The sequence below is a fragment of the Falco cherrug genome (assembly GCF_023634085.1).
Source record: "Falco cherrug isolate bFalChe1 chromosome W unlocalized genomic scaffold, bFalChe1.pri SUPER_W_unloc_1, whole genome shotgun sequence".
Lineage (NCBI taxonomy): Eukaryota > Metazoa > Chordata > Aves > Falconiformes > Falconidae > Falco > Falco cherrug.
In genome coordinates, this window is record NW_026599288.1 from 797,304 (window position 1) to 816,629 (window position 19,326).

The 19,326-nt window shown below is 41.6% G+C and overlaps 1 long non-coding RNA gene across 2 annotated transcripts; it reads right to left on the reverse strand.

Annotated features, from left to right (window-relative positions):
* Positions 1-3,324: 3,324 nt before the first annotated feature.
* Positions 3,325-9,960, reverse strand: LOC129734859 (uncharacterized). 2 transcript variants are annotated; one of them, XR_008730420.1, is made up of 2 exons: positions 6,772-9,960; positions 3,325-4,327 (listed from the first exon to the last, which is right to left on the reverse strand). It is a non-coding gene; the product is annotated as an uncharacterized LOC129734859 (long non-coding RNA). The 2 variants fall into 2 exon arrangements; XR_008730421.1 differs by having other exon boundaries at positions 5,036-9,960.
* Positions 9,961-19,326: the final 9,366 nt, after the last annotated feature.

Consider the following 19,326-nt stretch of genomic DNA (forward strand, 5'->3'; position numbering starts at 1 on the left):
TGTAAAGAGTGTATGTGTTTGATTAGTAACTGGGCATGAAGCAAGAGAAAGCATACGACTAGTGTAATACCATGCTGGTTGGAGACGGTATACATCATCAGAATCTGTGAAAGCACAGATTTGTGGGGTAGAATATTAAAAAAAAAAATAATTGTGGAAATTGTAGGAGTAAACATGTTTGAGTTGTGGACTTGGTTTACGGTCTTGATGAATTTTTTACCCATTGGCCAAAGTATTTTTGACATCTTGCCTAGGACAAACATATGGGTGACATGGGCAAATATCATGGGAATAACAGACTTTTGTTTAAGTCTGCAACAGGCAGGCAACCCCTTTAGAACTTGTTTAATTGGTATTCCCCTGCAGGAGAATGAAGCGGACTTTGATGGTTTTTGGAATGTTAAAACAGTGGATCTGACTTCCAATCAGAATGGTACATGTATGAGTCCAAATGGCAGCATTAAATGCTAAGAATATATGAAGGTTAGCATGTTGAGGAGAGAAACAATTTAATCTTACGTCACAGATTTTAAGTTCATTATTGCTTGATGTAGATAGTGTTAGGCATGCTACGTTACAAAATAGAGCTGCAACAGATTTTTTGTTATTAGCACATGGACACGGTTCTGAGGATTTTGAAGGGATGTGCTGTATGAACCTTTCCGATCATTCCATATCAATGCACAAGAAGTTGTCACAAATGCAGGGAAACATGAAGCATATTCTTGCTGATGATAATCCCTTCGATGAATGGTTGAGAGGACTGGGGATAACAGGTTGGTTAAAGTCGTTATTGTTGGAAGGAATACGCTTTGTTATAATCATTGTTGCAATGTTCTTAGTTTTTAGCTGTTTATTTTCTTGTTTGAAGAAAGGTTTAACATCTATTGTGAAACAGACATGGGCTGTCCAAAAAGAAAAAGGGGGATATGTAGTGGGATTTTTAAAGGACCAAAGACATATGTTACCATAGTCCGGGTTGGACAACCCAGGCCTGTTAGTTGAAGCTGCAGAGCAACTTTAAATTGTCCGGGGAACAAGCAGTGTGAGAAAGAAAACAAGCTGTGCACAAACAAGAAGCCAGGTGCAGAGCAAGTCCTGGGAACCGCGAAATCAACACACTCTCATCGGCACACTCTGATCAGGCGCCTGCAGCATGCTCACCGATCAGCGACACGGACGCCCACGTGACCAGAGACTTTTATCCAATCACCTGTGTGTAATGTCGGGTGAGTGGTTGGTTTAAGTTATAAATATGACCTGTTTGTTTAATAAAGTGAGCACGGCATGTAGGCATATTGGTGTGATTGTCGTGACTTGGCCGACTCTCCACAGGGGACCCTCTTCCTCTCCTGATACTGGGAAAACTTAAATAATACAGCACAGTAGTTCTGGAAGGCCCCTGAAGGATTATTTTGGATATGTGGAAAAAGGGCATATTCAGGATTGCCTCCTGACTGGAAGGGTAGTTGTTTGTTGGGAATAATACAACCTGGGTTCTTTGTACTACCTGATATAAAGGGGGAAGAACTTGGAGTCCCAGTATATGATGAACTGAAATGACAAAAAAGAAATTATATGGGGGAACTCAACAATGGGGTGAGGATGAATGGCCCCCTGAAAAGATTATACAGATCTATGAGCCAGTGTAAGAGTTGGTCTAAAGAGAACGATATTGTCTCAACATTGCTAACAGAGACCTGGAGATGGAATGTGGTCCTCATGGACACCGAGGCCCAAAGACCCTGGGAAGGAAAACTGCATGGTACGAGGAGTACTGTGCCGCTCCCTGATACCCAGCACTGGAAGGAACAACTACAATAAGGCCGCATAACAGCTGTCCAGAAGATGGATCACAACCGTGGTCATAACAATGAACCAGAAAACATAAACTTCAGGTGAACTTTCTTCATTATAAAATCATTATAATACAAAAACACACCTCCTGATCTGAAGCTACCCGCCTCTAAGGCAAACCATGCCTTGGGCACTCCTCTTTGGACATGCGTGATAACCTGGCTCAAGAAGGTGGAGACTGGCAACAATCCATGGACCAGAGGAGTAAGGTGTGTTGCTTGGCATAAAAGATGGCTTCTTAGCAACCAAACTTTGGAGATCTTCCCCACCAAAGATCGGAAGGACCGGCAGGACACTTCCTAGACCTGGGACCATAGGAACGCCTTGGGCCCGTGGTAGTAGCTATAATCATCTTTCCTTTTCTTTTTACTTTATCTTTTCTTCACTTTCTGTCATTCTACCTATCGCACGCCACTTAACGGGCAAACAATAAAATTGTGGTGTTTGATTGAAGCATAACCCCTTGGCGTGGTCACCTTGATTTTTTGTGCTTCGAGATCATAGTAAATGAACCATCACGAGTCCACTGAGTGGACCATGACAGCCAGCCACTTGGGCACAAGATGGAAGTTGGGGATATCGGACCCCTATTTATATGTTAAACCAGATTATCAGACTACAGGCTGTAGTAGAAGTTATAACTAACAAAACTTCAGCTGCTTTAGAATTGATTGTTAGACAACAAAACCAAACCAGGGCTACTGTATACCAGAATAGATCAGCCCTGGATTATCTTATCTATTAGCTGAAGGAGGCGTATGTGGAAAATGGAGTATGTCAGTATGCTGTCTAAAAAAAAAAATAAATTGATGATAACAGAGAGGCAGTCCTGGATATAGCCCAAGAAATAAGGAAAATAGCACATGTCCCTGTACAGAAATGGAAATCCATGTTAGATGCGAACTGGTGGGACAATTTGAGAGGGATGGCTTGCTGGAAGAAGGTGGGTTTCTTCTTGCTGCGTGCAGTTACCAGATTGCTCTTTCTCCCTTGTCTACTACCTTGTTTTATCTGACTAATAACCAGTGTTGTGCAAGGCATGCATGTAGTAGCCATGCCTACAGATCCAGAATTGGCAATATCCAGGACTACCTCTAAGGTGATGGTATTGAGAAAAACAATTAAAGATGAGAAACTGGAGAAAACAAAGCTCGTTTATGAACAAAACAACAGACTGTATAGAATAGCTCAAGCCAAATAAGCTATAAAAAATTAAAATGGAGGGATTGTGAGAAACCAACAAACAGATACTGGCTTTTCACTAAGTGCTGTGCTGGACAGATAACAAGCTGCCCTTCTCAGGTCAAAAGTTCACCGCAAGGAAGACATCTGGCTTCATCCCTGCATGACCACCAGATGACCCCCCCGACCGAAAAGCGCAAGCACAGTGGGGGTGGAGTTATTTAAATCACTTCAAGGAATATTGTAAATAGTTGTGAGAAAATAAGGAATGTGTGTTATAAACGATAACAATTAAAACAATTTTATTTTGGGTTCAATCAATTTAGGTTGAGAAACAATAAGCAGAACCAGCACTGGGTGCGCAGAGAACTCAATTAGTTCCACCACACGCACACCTGAGTCCTAAAAGCAGCATCTTTTATGCCCGGATCTTGACCAATCTCTTCTCGCCGGATGTTCGCCCTGCTCTTTCACCACTGGGTCGTTAGGGTACACCTTCTCCTCCTATTGGATCCCCTTTGGCGCGCTTGTTTGAATCTCAGGGTCTTTGTCTCCTTTGGCGGGCTTTTCTAAGCAGCGATTGCCTCAGAGGAAGGGGGAGCTTTCACATTGTCTCAAAGGAGAATCACACGCGCCCATTCATTACAATTGTGATACAGGTTTTAGATTTACACAGGGTACAACAATTACACTTATCACACTACATTCTATTTTTGACATGAATCATGACTGCGTTTATCACAATTCCCCCTTTTGGTTTTGTTTACCTTATTGATTTATGTTTTCAATCAAATCAAACAGGGATAAGTAACAACCCCCCAAATATTTCCAGGAGTATAACACTCACTTCGGTAACTCAATTACATACAACAATTGGTAAGATTAAATAGTTACTCTTTGTTATATTTTTGACAAGTTTTACAAACACATTTTTAGCAACTGTGGGAACTTCATATTTGACTCCCGCTTTCATCTCATGATAAAACAAGCTAGATAACTAACGATGTTTTTTATCTTCTCCTTTCTTTATCCATCCCTCTGTTTTCTCAATATAAAGTTGGAAGTATAAAGGGTGTCCACACCTTCCCACAGGATTCCAATCAGGACCCATATCAAGAGAGGTCCGGTCAGGATCATAATGCTCAGCGGTCACCGCCCCAGGGGTTGCAGGCCTCAGCAAACCTTGTCAGCTGCAGCACCGATTCCCTCCGGTCTTGACCTCTCCGGTTTTTACCAAGGTGTGCCTTTCTTTTTAAGACTTCAAACACAACAAACACCAACAGAGGTCCTGGAAAATTAGGGAAAAGTGGGTTCCATCAGCTACTAAAGATAACATCGGTTCTCTTGTACTTTAAATTACTGTAAATTCAATTACCCTTTTACAGAAGTCAATATAAATTTCCCCAGCCGTTACATCAAGTTCTTTTAAAAGTAAGTTTGATATCCTCAAGTTCAGTTATGACTCTCCATTCCTTTATTGTTAATTGATATAAATTTACCATGATTGTTCCTTTTTTTTTTTTACTTCCAATTTCATTCCTAATTGTATAATCAAATCTCGTCCTTTTAGATTCAATCTTTACATTTTTGATAATAGGAACCCTGAAAGGTTCCCCTGTTGCTCCTACTACCAAAGCTGTATCTCTACTTGCTCGACATCCCAAAGGGATGTGCCAAACTGTAGATCGTACAGCTCCTGTATCAACTAAAAACATTACTTTCTCTTCTTGGGGACCAATCTTTATAAATTTATCAAGGGCTCAGATGTTGTTTTTGTCCCCAGAATGTAGAGCCCTGATACCCCTATTCATCTTCATTAAACATCTGTTTGTCCTTCATTTGTCTCCTCCAGTCCTTTTTGAAATGTCCCCTCTGCTCATAATGATAACATTTGGGCATTTCCCCCAGGAAATCCTCCATTTGTTGAGTTTCCCAGACTGCCGCTACAAGCATTCTTGCTTTCTCTTTTTGTTTTTCCTCATCCCTCCGAACATACACTTTCTGAGCTTCCTTCAACAGTTCTTTTAATCCTTGTTCTTGCCAACTGTCCAACTTTTCTAGCTTCTTTCATATATCCCCCCATGATCCGGCCACAAATTGGATTTTTAGAAATGCTTCTCCAACTGGAGAGGCTGGGTCTAGCCCCGAATACATTTGTAAATTTTTCCTCAGTTTCTCTAACCAATCCACAGGAGACTCGTCCTTTTCCTGTTGTTCACTAAAAACCTTATTAATATTCTGCCCCCTTGGAACTGCCTCCTTGATTCCTTGGATAATCAACTCTCTCAAATCTGACATATTTTGTCTATCATGGGCATTTTGGTTATTCCAATTCGGGTTCTGGTTAGGCCATTTCTCTTCCCCAGGAGGACCTTGTTGATGCCTTCTTTCCCACATCTGTATCCCTGCCTGTCTAATCATAGATCTTTCTTCAACTGTAAATAATATTCCCAAGATAGATTGTAATTCTTCCCAGGTATAGGTATTAGGACCTAGGAACTGGTCTAATCATTCAGAAACTCCCTAAGGATCATCTAACAGACGACCCATTTCTTTTTTAAAGAATCTCACATCTCCTGTATTCAAAGGTACCGATAGAAATCCAATTCCTCCTGTATCTCCTCCCATCGGTACCTCTTGGAGGGGAGCCAGAGCCACTGCTCCTTCTTTTTTATAAATTTCATCTCTTTCTTTCTGTACTGTTTTACTCCTTGTGTGACTAGAAGGAGGAGAGAGTAGGGAAGTCGAAGGAACAGGGTCAGGAGGCAGTGGAGGATGTATTCTCTCCTGACAGCCTTCTGCGTCCTGCTTTAAATAAGGCGGGGGTAAATTGTCTAATGGCTCCCATAATAACGTGGCTGGTTTAGTTTCTCTCTCCGGTGCCTCCCTTTTTCTCTCAAAGGAAATAATGAAACCAATCTTCCCATCTCCGACCCTCTCCACAGTGCAGCATATTCACTTTCTTCCTGACTAAAGGGCTCTTTATTATTCACTTATAAATTCAATGTCTTACAAATCCAGTCATCAAAACATCCAAATATCGGCCAATATACATAATCGGATTGAATTTCCTCTCTCATCCACACATCCATACAGTAATGGACCATTTTTTCCTTAGTTTTTCCCTCTTGAGATGGCCAGTGACCCCAATGCCTGAGCATTATTCCTAAAGCACTATCCAGGGGAATAATTTTTGGGTATTCCTTTTCTTCCTTTGTTTCCTCTTCAAATCTTGACTCCTGTTGGCCCATTTTCATTAGGAATTTTGCGGCAATTCCTATCGCCCTTAGCAACCATTAAGTGTCTTGCAGGGGTTCTGCGCCCCCCCGACGATATGCGGGAGTATTACACCCTTGGTTGCCGATACCAATGTCTGCAGGGGGTTTTGGACCTACCACCCACCCGCGAATCCTAGGACTTTTACAGTGGCTTCCTATCGCCCTTAGTTACCGGTAAGAGCATCCTGCAGGGGGCTGAACCCTTCACCCACCCACATACCCCATACGAGTCGCGATCCCACCCACGAATCCTATAGGAACCGCTTTGGTCCTTCACCGGCCAGGTCCCTCGCGGGAGTTTGGAACCGCGGTTAGAAGACCTCCACACCCGCTTCGGAACTCAAATCCTGGCTCCGAACCTAGAGTCCGTTTCCAGAATTAGGTTCCTTCTCAATCACACTCTTACACACAAGTAACCGATCCCACCCAACCGAACGGCTTCCCTTATACTCACGACTCTGTCGTCTTCGTTCGGATCTTCGTGCACCAGAATTACGGGTCCTTTATACTGCAGTTTTTCCCTAGGAGCTCCAATCCCTTTTGGTTATTGTTTCTCTTTTGTTCGTTGATCTCCGGAGACTGACCCAGACTGCTACTCCCGAGCCACAATCTGTGGGGCGCCCCTCGAGAAGTCACAGTCCAGGAAAGCACAGTGAGATCACGTCAGGGTCACTACATTGCTATAAACGATAACAATTAAAATAATTTTATTTTGGGTTCAATCAATTTAGGTTGAGAAACAAAAAGCAAAACCAGCGCTGGGTGCGTGGAGAACTCAATTAGTTCCACCACACGCACACCTGAGTCCTAAAAGCAGCGTCTTTTATGCCCGGATCTTGACCAATCTCTTCTCGCTGGATGTTCATCCTGCTCTTTCCCCATTGGGTCGCCAGGGCACACCCTCTCCTCCTATTGGATCCTCTTTGGCGCGCTTGTTTGAATCTCAGGGTCTTTGTCTCCTTTGGTGGGTTTTTCTAAGCAGCGATTGCTTCAGGGGAAGCTTTTACATTGTGTCAAAGGAATCACACGCGCCCATTCATTACAATTGTGATACAGGTTTTAGATTTACACAGGGTACAACAATTACACTTATCACACTACATTCTATTTTTGACATGAATCATGACTGCGTTTATCACATATGCATATGGCTGATGCAACCTTAATGGTATAAGTAGATCATATTTGAATTCGTTTGGCACGCCTCTGACTAGAGTCATGCACCCAGCACTGCGGTTTTTGCTCTTTGCCTCACAATAAAGATTTCTGAACCTACCTTTAGCGGGTCAGGTATTTATAACACTCTGGGTGAGAGGGAGTGAGCGAGTGGCTGCGTGGGGCTTGGTTGCAGGCTGGGATTAAACCACGACAAGGGGGATTTTAGGGACAGGCCCTGGTGCAGGGAAAAGGATTTTAGGAATGGACCATGGGGACAGGGGAGAGGATTTTAGGGACAGACTGGGGTGCGGGGGGAAGGAATTTTAGTGATGGTCTGTGGATGGAGGGAAGGATTTTAGACACGGACTGGCTGGCAGTCAGGGATAAGATTTTAGTGACAATCCGGGGGAGCGGGGTGGGGGGGTTTAGGAATGGACTAAGGGTGACAAGGGGAAGGAATTTCGGAATGGATCAGGGGCATGGGAAAGGACTTTAGGGACAGACAGTTGGGTCAGGGGGAAGGATTTTAGGGACAAAGTGGGTGGGCAGGGGAAGGGTTTTAGGGTTGGACCGTGGGATGGGGGCAAATATTTTATCTATAGACGTGGGGGGGGGGGGTCGAGGAAGGCTTTTAGTGACTGACCGGGGGTGGGGGGAAGAATTTTAGCGATGGACCAATGCAGACAGGGGGAAAGATTTTAGAATAGACCTGAGGTAGGGGGAAGGATTTTAGGGACGGACTGTGGGGGTTCAGGTAATAAGTAGTAATAAAGATGTAACAGCCCTGACAGAGAAAAGTTTGAAATAGGGCCCCCATTAGCCAAGGACAAAGGGTAGAGAGCCGCTACATAGTTGCATAAATAAGACCACCAGTGTTTTGAACATTTAGGTTTTGCTACATAGTTGCATAGATAAGACCACAAATAGTTTCATCATACATTGTATGAAGAAGAACCCCTCATGGCTTAGGAATTTGCTGAAACAACTGGATCTTCAATAGACGCAACTGAGCATGCGTCAAAGAGAAAGGTGAACCAAAGGACAAGTGATGAAGACTACGGAAAGACCACCGAAGTAACGACTACCAAAGAGACTAATGACTGTAAAAGGACACTAGATGGCAGCAAAGACCGCGATATAGCCAGTACATGCATATTATAATTAGTTCTAAGAAAAGGTGTGTCTTATATTAATGATTTCTTTGTCTATGTGATGAATATGTATGTTTTAACTCTTTATAAACAGTTGTATGCTGAAGCTAGGTGCATACGCTTGGAGGAACAATCCCCCGTGTGCAGGGCACCGCAATAAAGAATACCTGCTTAACAGTAACCAAATTGCTGTTAGGTTTGACTTTCTTCGTTTTAAGCTGATACCTATTTCTTGATAAAGAATTAATGTGATTCTAGCAGAAATAATTTAAGTAACTTAATAGGCTGTGATGAGTTCTAAATTAATTGTAATGTCCCCCAAAATGTCAGAGTTATTTGAAGGAAATCTCTGTTGTCTGTGGACTTGTGGTCAAATAAAAATTGGGGATGAATAAAAGTGAAAATTGCATAATGCCTTAATATAAATCTGGCATTGGATTACATGGAGTCCAGGGATGAAATGGTAAAGGACCCTGAAATACTACTGTATAGAGAGGGATCTGAGGAGTGTTTACTTTAGAGATTACCACCCTGGAGTGAGCAGGCAGATTTACAGAAAGCTACTTAATTCTGCTCTCACATCCTCAGCCTGGGGGCTGGAGGGCTGGATCACAAATGCTTGCATGGCCAAAATGCTGTTTGTTAGAGGAGATCCTCAGCAGCAAGGCTATACCGTGATGAGTGTGTTTTATGGTAGGAACTCAAACTTGTGTTCTTATTTATGTATTTAGAATAGAATAGAATAGAATAGTTCAGTTGGAAAGGACCTACAGTGATCATCTAGTCCAACTGCCTGACCAGTTTAGGGCTGACCAAAAGTTAAAGCCTGTTATTAAGGGCATTGTCCAAATGCCTCTTAAACACTGACAGGCATGAGGCATTGACCACCTCTCTAAGAAGCCTGTTCCAATGTTTGGCCACCTTCTCTGCAAATAAATGTTTCCTAATGTCAAGTCTAAACCTCCCCTGATGCAGCTTTGAACCATTCCCACGTGTCCTATCGCTGGATACCAGGGAGAAGAGCTCAGCACCTCCCTCTCCACTTCCCCTCCTCAGGAACCTGTAGAGAGCAATGAGGTCACCCCTCAGCCGCCTTTTCTCCAAACTAGACAAACCCAGTGTCCTCAGCTGTTCCTCATAGGACATGCCTTCCAGCCCTTTCACCAGATTTGTTACCCAACCTCAGACATATTCAAGTACCTTCACATCCCTCTTAAATTGTCTCGGGTTGATGGACATAATGTTTTGTCCATATGGGATCAGATTGACTGGCAGGACACGTGGGCTGGGAGCTGTGCTCTTGCTTTGTGCCAGGCTTCCTGGGTAGCAGGTACTTCCATTGTTACCGATTAGTTAATAAGTTAAAATTGATTGATTTTATTTGATTAATTAATTGATTTTATAAAATCATTTAATAGAATTAAAATATAGAAGGATAAGGAAAAAATTTCATAGGAAACTTGCATCTACGCAATAAGAGTTGTTATGGAATCTTTTGTACGTCTTGTACCAAGGCTAGAAGAAGGGCCTGGAACTATTGTAATAACTCTAGGGTTGAAAGGTTCCATTGTATTTAACCAGTCTTCTGTACGCAGAGGTGTATTGAAATGTCAGAATATGAGATTAATGGGAACTGGGGAGAGTCGACTGGAACAGCTTGTAGGTACCTGCCAAGAAACTGTGAACTTTAGTAAAAGGTAATTCCGGCAGGGGGAGATCGCGACCACCGACTCATATACCACCTACCCAAATCGTACCCCAGACCCATTTCTAGACCTTTCTAAGCTCTACTGCGCAGAATCGGATATAGGAGGAGAATATGTTAATGATTTACGGGAAATATCATGGTTATGCATGAATACTTAATGAATATGTATGAATAGGTTCTATATATGGAATCTGATTTTGGGACCTGGTGTGCGTTGATCGTGAGAGGACTCGCTCACGCACCCGGCCGTCAATAAAGAAGTGTCTGCTTATCTACATCACATTGGTGTCGATAAGTTTTTCATTCTGAGATTTCGGTAACAGTTTTGGCGACCCAGATGGGACCTCGCTGAAGGAGACCGGAGGAGTCGGGGACCTGATCGGTTCCGGCCGGCACCGAGGATTTCTCGGGGACACCCATCGATCCCCGATCCATAAGGCTCTTTGCGACGTTCCCTGGATATTTGGTAAGACACTTCTTTTTTTTAATTGTAGTAAGTGGGTGGGAGTCCCACTGAGTAAGTAAGTAAGTGCACTGGAGAAAGTGGGGGGGAGTCCCGCTATAATAATTGTATGGGAAAGAGTGGGATGGAGTCCCACCAGTGGGTTGGAGTCCCACTGAGTAAGTCTACCTGTCAGACGTGGTGAAAGAGCTGCGCAGGGTAGGACTAGGAGTCTGCCCGTAAGACATAAGTGAAAGCTATTGCAGGGTTGGACTAAAAGGATCCTTGTGGAAGTGGAAGCCTAGGTGTCTGCCCGTAAGACATAAGCGAAAGCTATTGCAGGGTTGGACAAAAGTGTAGACAAGAGAAACTATATGCTATAGTGTTCTCTAAGGTAGTGCCTCTAACAAGAAGTTAGAAGTTGTTTTTGGTGTTCTTTGTTGTTTTGTGAGTTTGTGTATTAAGAAGAAAATTAAGAGGTATAATATTGTGTTATATGTTTGTTTAAAGTAACTGTGGGAAAGTGTGAGTGTGGCTGTAAGAGTGAGACGTATAATTGAGAACGAAAGTGAGTGTGGATCCGCGGATCGGAGTGACAGAGTTGAATAATCGTGTATTGTACTGTGGGTAATTACACCATGGCAACTAAGTTAACTCGGTTGTTTAAAAGTAAAAGCATGGGTAATCTTGTGTTAAATGATAAAATCCCGAAAAATTCTCCATTGGGATGTTTATTGGCGCATTGGGGGGATTTATATGAGGATTTGCCAAAGAGCCAGATGATTGAATATTGTAATAATTGGTGGCCACTATATATATTAGAAGATCAGGAAAAGTGGCCCATGAACGGGACACAGAATTATAACACTATTTTGCAGTTAATGTTGTATTGTAAAAGAGAAGGGAAATGGAGTGAAATGCCATATGTGGATTTGTTCTTTTACTTGAGACAAAGAAAAGATTGGCAGGAGGAATGTAAGTTAACTATTGGAGATAATTTAGTAATGGCTATAACTTCTGATAATAAGAAAGTGGAAAAAAAATGTTGTTTAAATTGTGAGGTTGGGAGTGGATACAGGAGCAACATTTTTTGTATTAAATACCTGTAAAGGAAAAACTGGAACAAAACCAGGCCATTCCTGCAACCCCTGGATTTGAAATTTGGAAATAAGATAATTATACATGAATTTTTGTATGTACCAGAATGTCTGATACCCTTCTTAGGAAGAGATTTCTTATCCAAATTAAATGCACAAATTGTTTTTGATGAAGGAGAATTCTTTTTGAAGATACCCGAGTCAAAAACAGGAGAAATCCTGATGATACAAGAAAAGGTAAAGGAACAAGAAATTCCACCGGAGGTAGATTTGGCAGTGATCCCTACTGTATGGGAGACAGATATTCCTGGTAAATCGAAACTAGCAGAACCGGTTAAAATAGATTTGAAGGAAGGCGCAGGAACAGTGAGAATTAAACAATATCCAATCAAACCAGAAGTGAGACAGGAATTTTAAAAAGTTGATTGATAAATTTTTGGAGTATAAAATTTTAGAGGAATGTGAATCTGAGTATAATACTCCTATTTTACCAGTCATAAAACCTTCGGGTGAATATAGACTGGCACAAGACTTGAGAGCAGTAAATCAAATAGTTAAGGATATTTATCCTGTAGTAGCAAACCCTTATACACTGTTAACAGCATTGAGGGAGACTTATCAGTGGTTTACAGTGCTTGATTTAAAAGCTGCTTTCTTTTGTATACCTTTGGAAAAGGAAACCAGAAAACTGTTTGCTTTTGAATGGGAAAATCCTCAAACCGGGCAAAAGATGCAGCTGACATGGACTAGATTACCCCAAGGATTTAAAAACAGTCCAACTATTTTTGGAAATCATTTAGCAAAGGAATTTGAAATCTGGAAACAGGACAAACCAAGACCTGGACATTTATTTTTACAATATGTGGATGATATATTGATTGCTACAGAAGAAAGATTTATTTGTATACAGGTGACTATTGACCTTTTGAATTTCCTGGGACTAAATGGGTATAAGGTATCCAGGAAGAAAGCCCAAATAGCCTGCCAGACTGTGATATATCTCGGCTTTGAGATTTTAAAAGGACAACGACAATTAGGAAAAGATCGCAAAGAAGCTATTTGTGGTATACCTGAGCTGAGAAATATTCATGAACTCAGAGCATTTTTGGGAATGACTGGGTGGTGTCACCTTTGGATCATGAACTATGGGCTAATAGCTAAACCGCTGTATGAGGCCCAAAAGAACTCTCCCTTTGTATGGGGCCCACAACAACAAAAGGCTTTTGTAGAGTTGAAACGTGCCTTAATGTCTGCACCTGCCTTGGGACTGCCAGATCTAACCAAAGATTTCCAGCTGTTTGTACATGAAAGACAACACCTTGCACTGGGCGTGTTAACCCAGAGGATAGGAAGCTGGAAACGACCAGTCGGATATTTCTCTAAACAACTGGACACAGTGAGTAAAGGGTGGCCAAACTGCCTTCGAGCAGTGGCAGCAACAGTGATGCTCATACAAGAAGCTCGGAAATTGACTTTGGGAAGAACAATAACAGTCTATGTTCCACACATGGTGATAACTGTCCTAGAACAGAAGGGGGGACACTGGCTGTCTCCCAGCCGAATGATGAAGTACCAGATAGTATTGACTGAACAAGATGATGTGATTCTAAAGACAACTAACCTGGTAAATCCTGCAGTGTTTTTAAGTTCCATAAAGGAAGAAGGACGACTGGAACATGACTGCTTGGCTACCATCGAGTATGTTTATTCCAGTCGTGAAGGTCTGAAGGATGTGCCCTGGGAGCGACCAGACTGGGAATTGTATACTGATGGAAGCAGCTTTATGGAACAAGGAGTCCGATACGCCGGATATGCGGTAACAACAGAGACTACAGTTATAGAAGCAGGAGCATTGGCGAGTACCACCTCAGCCCAAAAGGCAGAACTCATCGCTTTAATTCGAGCCTTAGAATTAAGCAAAGACAAGAGAGTAAATATCTGGACTGATTCAAAATATGCCTTTGGGGTAGTGCATGTCCATGGAGCTTTGTGGAAAGAGAGGGGGTTATTGTCCTCTCAAGGATCAAACATTAAGCATCAAACAGAGATTTTACGATTATTACAAGCAGTTCAAAAGCCAGATCAAGTAGCAATCATGCACTGTAAGGCACACCAGATTGGGAATACAAAAATAATAGCTGGGAATAATTTAGCTGATAGGACTGCAAAAAGGGTAGCAAAGAAACAAGCATTGCAAATGGCAATAATTCCTTCTAAAACAGTAACCCTTCCCAGGGAAAAACCGAGATATTCAGAAGAAGATGACAAATTGGGTCAGTTATTAAATGCTAAGAAAAACTTAGCTGGATGGTGGATAACTCCTAACGGGCAAGTAGTAATTCCACCTCTTTTGATGAGAGAGATAATTCAAATGAGACACCAAGAATGTCATTGGGGGGCAGAAGCCTTAGTAACATTTTTACGAAAGCAAGTAATATCAGTTAAGATGTTAGGAATAGCTAAAACGGTAACTGCAAAGTGTGAAGTATGTTTGAAAAATAAACCAGTGATTAAGAAAAAGGTTCAAATGGGTAGGCTGAAGTCTGGTACAGAACCTGGAGATTATTGGCAAGTAGATTTTTCAGAGTTACCTAGACAAAATGGGTACCGGTACATCCTGGTAAGGGTTGATACTTTTACAGGATGGCCAGAAGCCCTTCCCTGTCGCACCACACAAGCAAAAAGAGGTGGTGAAGTGGTTATTACAAGAAATAATTCCGAGATTTGGAGTTCCTATTGGAAATCCTCTGACAGAGGTCCACACTTTGTTGCTGAAGTAGTCCAAAGTGTTAGCAAAGTATTGGGTATTAATTGGGATTTGCATGCGTCTTGGAGACCACAATCTAGTGGGAAAGTGGAGAGGATGAATCAAACTTTGAAACGACAAATAAGTAAAATTTGTCAAGAAACCAGTCTAAAGTGGCCTCAGGCACTTTCATTGGCATTATTATGAATCAGGGTACAGCCAAAGAGTGGAACCTCAGTCAGTCCTTATGAATTATTATATGGAAAACCATATGAGTCTCTAGAACCAAATCTAAACATACATGTAAAAGGAAAACAAGATGTGTATAACTATTTGCTTTTTCTAAGGAATACTTTGGCTGTGATTTGGAGTGTAGTAATTTGAAATAGACCTTTACCCCTGGAAAATTCAGTGCATGATTTCCAACCAGGAGACTATGTCTATGTGAAGACTTGGACCTCCGAACCTTTGCAGGAGCACTGGAGAGGACCTTTCCAGATACTGCTAACCACTTTTACAGCTATCAAAATTGCAGAATCGGATGCTTGGATACATTATACTCGAGTGAAGAAAGCACCGTGAAGAAAGCATCTACTCCGTGGAAGATTGTGAATCGTGACCCAGAGACTTAAAAATTGACTTTGAAACATGTCTAATTTTGCATATCAGGTTATGATTGGTTTTTGGATATTTTTTTTTGTTGGTAGTGTTGGTGGGATCATGGGCTGACTTGGTGGACAGGAACAAAAGACAAATAGAAACAGAACAAGTGATTGACATTCCCAAACTGAGCTGAGGAAAATTTGATGGTAGGATTAAAGAATTTGCCAATTTACAGAACATCACGCAGATCACTGCTTGTTTGCCAATACCGAGGGCAGTAGGTGAATCTATTCCATGGGGAATTTTAACTATGAATCTGACTAATCTGGAACATAAAAATGAAACCACCTATTGTGAACAAAGGCCAGTAACTCAATGGTATGAACAAGTAAAGGTTATTAGAAAACAGTGGAAGTCACCAGGTAAAGAAACAGATTGTAAAAAAAAAAAACAAAAAACAAAAAACCAAACTATTGAATTATGATTTTATAACAGGATCCCGACCTAGTGCCATAGCTTGAGTTCTTCTTCCTGGGGGTCCAAATCTCCAGTTAGGATGGTGTTCTTATGATGAACAACTTAAAACCAATGTGAGCAGAAGTATCATGAAATGGAAGTATAATAAAACTGGCCAAGGTACCCTATTAGTAGAACAATGGGACTCTAAATGGTCTATGTCCATATTTTCTCATTTTCACTATATGGCAAGAACTTCTTGGTGTTTTACCTGGGATGGGAAAGTTTTTTTCAGTATTACCCTGGGTCAATGATAGGTCAACTTCATCGGGAGAGAAGGAAAATAAAATAGTGCCATGGTGGAAATGTGAAAAAGTGTATGATTGCAGTAATGCAGACTTAGTAATCCAAAGAATTCCTCCGTAGGCCACTGTTTTAAAATATGGTTATTTTGTCGAGGTCTTAAGAACACTCTCAATTTAACCAGCACTTTTACAGTTAGGAAAGGAACTTTGTTTAGTTGTAGTAAAACTACTATTTGAAGTCCAGGACATTTAGTTTGGGCATTAAGTGATGGAACCTGGACCACACATTTACCATTAGATGGTAAGGTGAAACAAATCACTTTAGGCATGCCAACATTGTGTCCAATTTGGAAGAAATCACCATTTAAAGGATCTCTAGAGAATCTAGAACTAAAACGAATAAAGAGATCAGGGATAAATGATATTTGGAATGAACCATCTACAGGAGTGAAAATTGGCTGGGCACTGGAATCACTTTTAAATCCTATAGCTTCATATAGAAACAGAGCATGGCTCTATCATTTAACTGGTCAAGTGGAAAAATTGGCAAACGTTACCAAGAAGGGGTTTAAGGAATTGAATATACAACTACAGGCAACTTCCAGAATGACTTTACAAAATAGAATGGCACTAGATATGCTCCTACTTAAAGAACATGGAGTATGTGGATATCTCAAGGATAAATTGGACCACTGTTGCATCCACATTCCAAATGTCACTCAGGATGTGGAACATGATCTAGACCTATTGGGAAAAATTGAAAAAGAAACTGAAACAATTCAAAAGGATATGTCAGAAGATTGGCTTGGGAAAATTTTTAACAAACTGGGATGGAATTTGAGCTCTTGGATACAATCTATAATTAAGACTTTGTTTCTGTTACTAGTTGTCTTTTTGATGAGCATGCTAGTATATGCATGTCTGAAGAAACAGTTTATCAATAGAATTGCAGCGAGTCGTACGATTATGAGAGAAGTACCAACTATTTCACCAAGACATGATCCATTACCCAAATATGTTGAAACAAAAGATATATGAATAATGTGAAAGTATTGAAATAATGATTTTCAACACTTTCAAAGGGGGGAAATGTTACCGATTAGTTAATAAGTTAAAATTGATTGATTTTATTTAATTAATTGATTTTATAAAATCATTTAATAGAATTAAAATATAGAAGGATAAGGAAAAAAAATTTTATAGGAAACTTGCATCTACGCAATAGGAGTTGTTATGGAATCTTTTGTACGTCTTGTACCAAGGCTAGAAGAAGGGCCTGGAACTATTGTAATAACTCTAGGGTTGAAAGGTTCCATTGTATTTAACCAGTCTTCTGTACGCAGAGGTGTATTGAAATGTCAGAATATGAGATTAATGGGAACTGGGGAGAGTCGACTGGAACAGCTTGTAGGTGCCTGCCAAGAAACTGTGAACTTTAGTAAAAGGTAATTCCGGCAGGGGGAGATCGCGACCACCGACTCATATACCACCTACCCAAATCGTACCCCAGACCCATTTCTAGACCTTTCTAAGCTCTACTGCGCAGAATCGGATATAGGAGGAGAATATGTTAATGATTTACGGGAAATATCATGGTTATGCATGAATACGCAATGAATATGTATGAATAAGTTCTATATATGGAATCTGATTTTGGGACCTGGTGTGCGTTGATCGTGAGAGGACTTGCTCACGCACCCGGCCGTCAATAAAGAAGTGTCTGCTTATCTACATCACATTGGTGTCGATAAGTTCTTCATTCCGAGATTTCGGTAACACCATCACCATTGGGTTTGGCCAACCATCTCATCTGGGCGGGCTACAGACACGATGCTCTCAGCAGTGCTCTCTCCAGGAGAGAAACAGTGCTTCACCTCTGCCCGCCACGTCCCACCCAGCCCCACAATGGAGGTCAGCAATGGATCTTTGTCTTCATCCCTGTTCTTCCCAATCCCAATAGCTTGGTCCCAGCTGTCCATGCTTAATTACTGCTCCACAAACCCTATCAGCCCCATTCACACCTCCATCCCCACCTCCCAAATGCCCAAGTGTAATGTCACAGCCAGCATCATTCCCAAATGCCCCAACCCCAGCACCCACTTACAGCTGCCCCTCCACATGCCCTGTTTCTATTGCTAACAAGTCTAATAACACATCCAACCTGGAGGGCCACATTGTGACCTTTCCCAATTGACACCAGCCAGCAAGGACCTACTTTGTTAACGCAGCATCCCAGCTCGCTGGTCAAACATGTCTTTGCTCAGGCTTGGAGGAAAATTGAAGAGGGTCCCCCATGGAGAGTCAGCCAAGTCACGACAATCACACCAATATGGCTACGTGCCGTGCTCACTTTATTAAACAAACAGGTCATATTTATAACTTCAACTGACCGCTCACCCGACTTTACACACAGGTAATTGGATAAAAGTCTCTGGTCATGCTGCAGGCGCCTGATCAGAGTGTGCCGATGAGAGTTCGCAGATCCCAGGACTTGCTCTGCACCTGGCTTCTTGTTTGTGCACAGCTTGTTTTCTTTCTCACACTGCTTGTTCCCAGGACAATTTAAAGTTGCTCTGCAGCTTCAACTAACAGGCCTGGGTTGTCCAACCCGGACTATGGTAACATATGTCTTTGGTCCTTTAAAAATCCCACTACATATCCCCCTTTTTCTTTTTGGACAGCCCATGTCTGTTTCACAATAGATGTTAAACCTTTCTTCAAACAAGAAAATAAACAGCTAAAAACTAAGAACATTGCAACAATGATTATAACAAAGCGTATTCCTTCCAACAATAATGACTTTAACCAACCTGTTATCCCCAATCCTCTCAACCATTCATCGAAGGGATTATCATCAGCAAGAATATGCTTCATGTTTCCCTGCATTTGTGACAACTTCTTGTGCATTGATATGGAATGATCGGAAAGGTTCACACAACACATCCCTTCAAAATCCTCACAACCGTGTCCATGTGCTAATAACAAAAAATCTGTTGCAGCTCTATTTTGTAATGTAGCATGCCTAACACTATCTACATCAAGCAATAACGAACTTAGAATGTGTGACGTAAGATTAAATTGTTTCTCTCCCCAGCACGCTAACCTTCGTATATTCTTAGCATTTAATGCTGCCATTCCCCTGGCATAAATATGGAGGCCAGGACATTTGCTGTTACAGACTGCAGATCGACTCTGTCATTACATGTTTCATCAAAGGTGCGCAGTGCCCTCCGTGATCTATGAGATTGTTGAGTCTGTCTTTCATATGTGGAGCAAAGGAAGTCAAATGCCCTAAATAACATGGTCCACCGACAGGATACAAAGGAATCCCTGGCCACGCTCT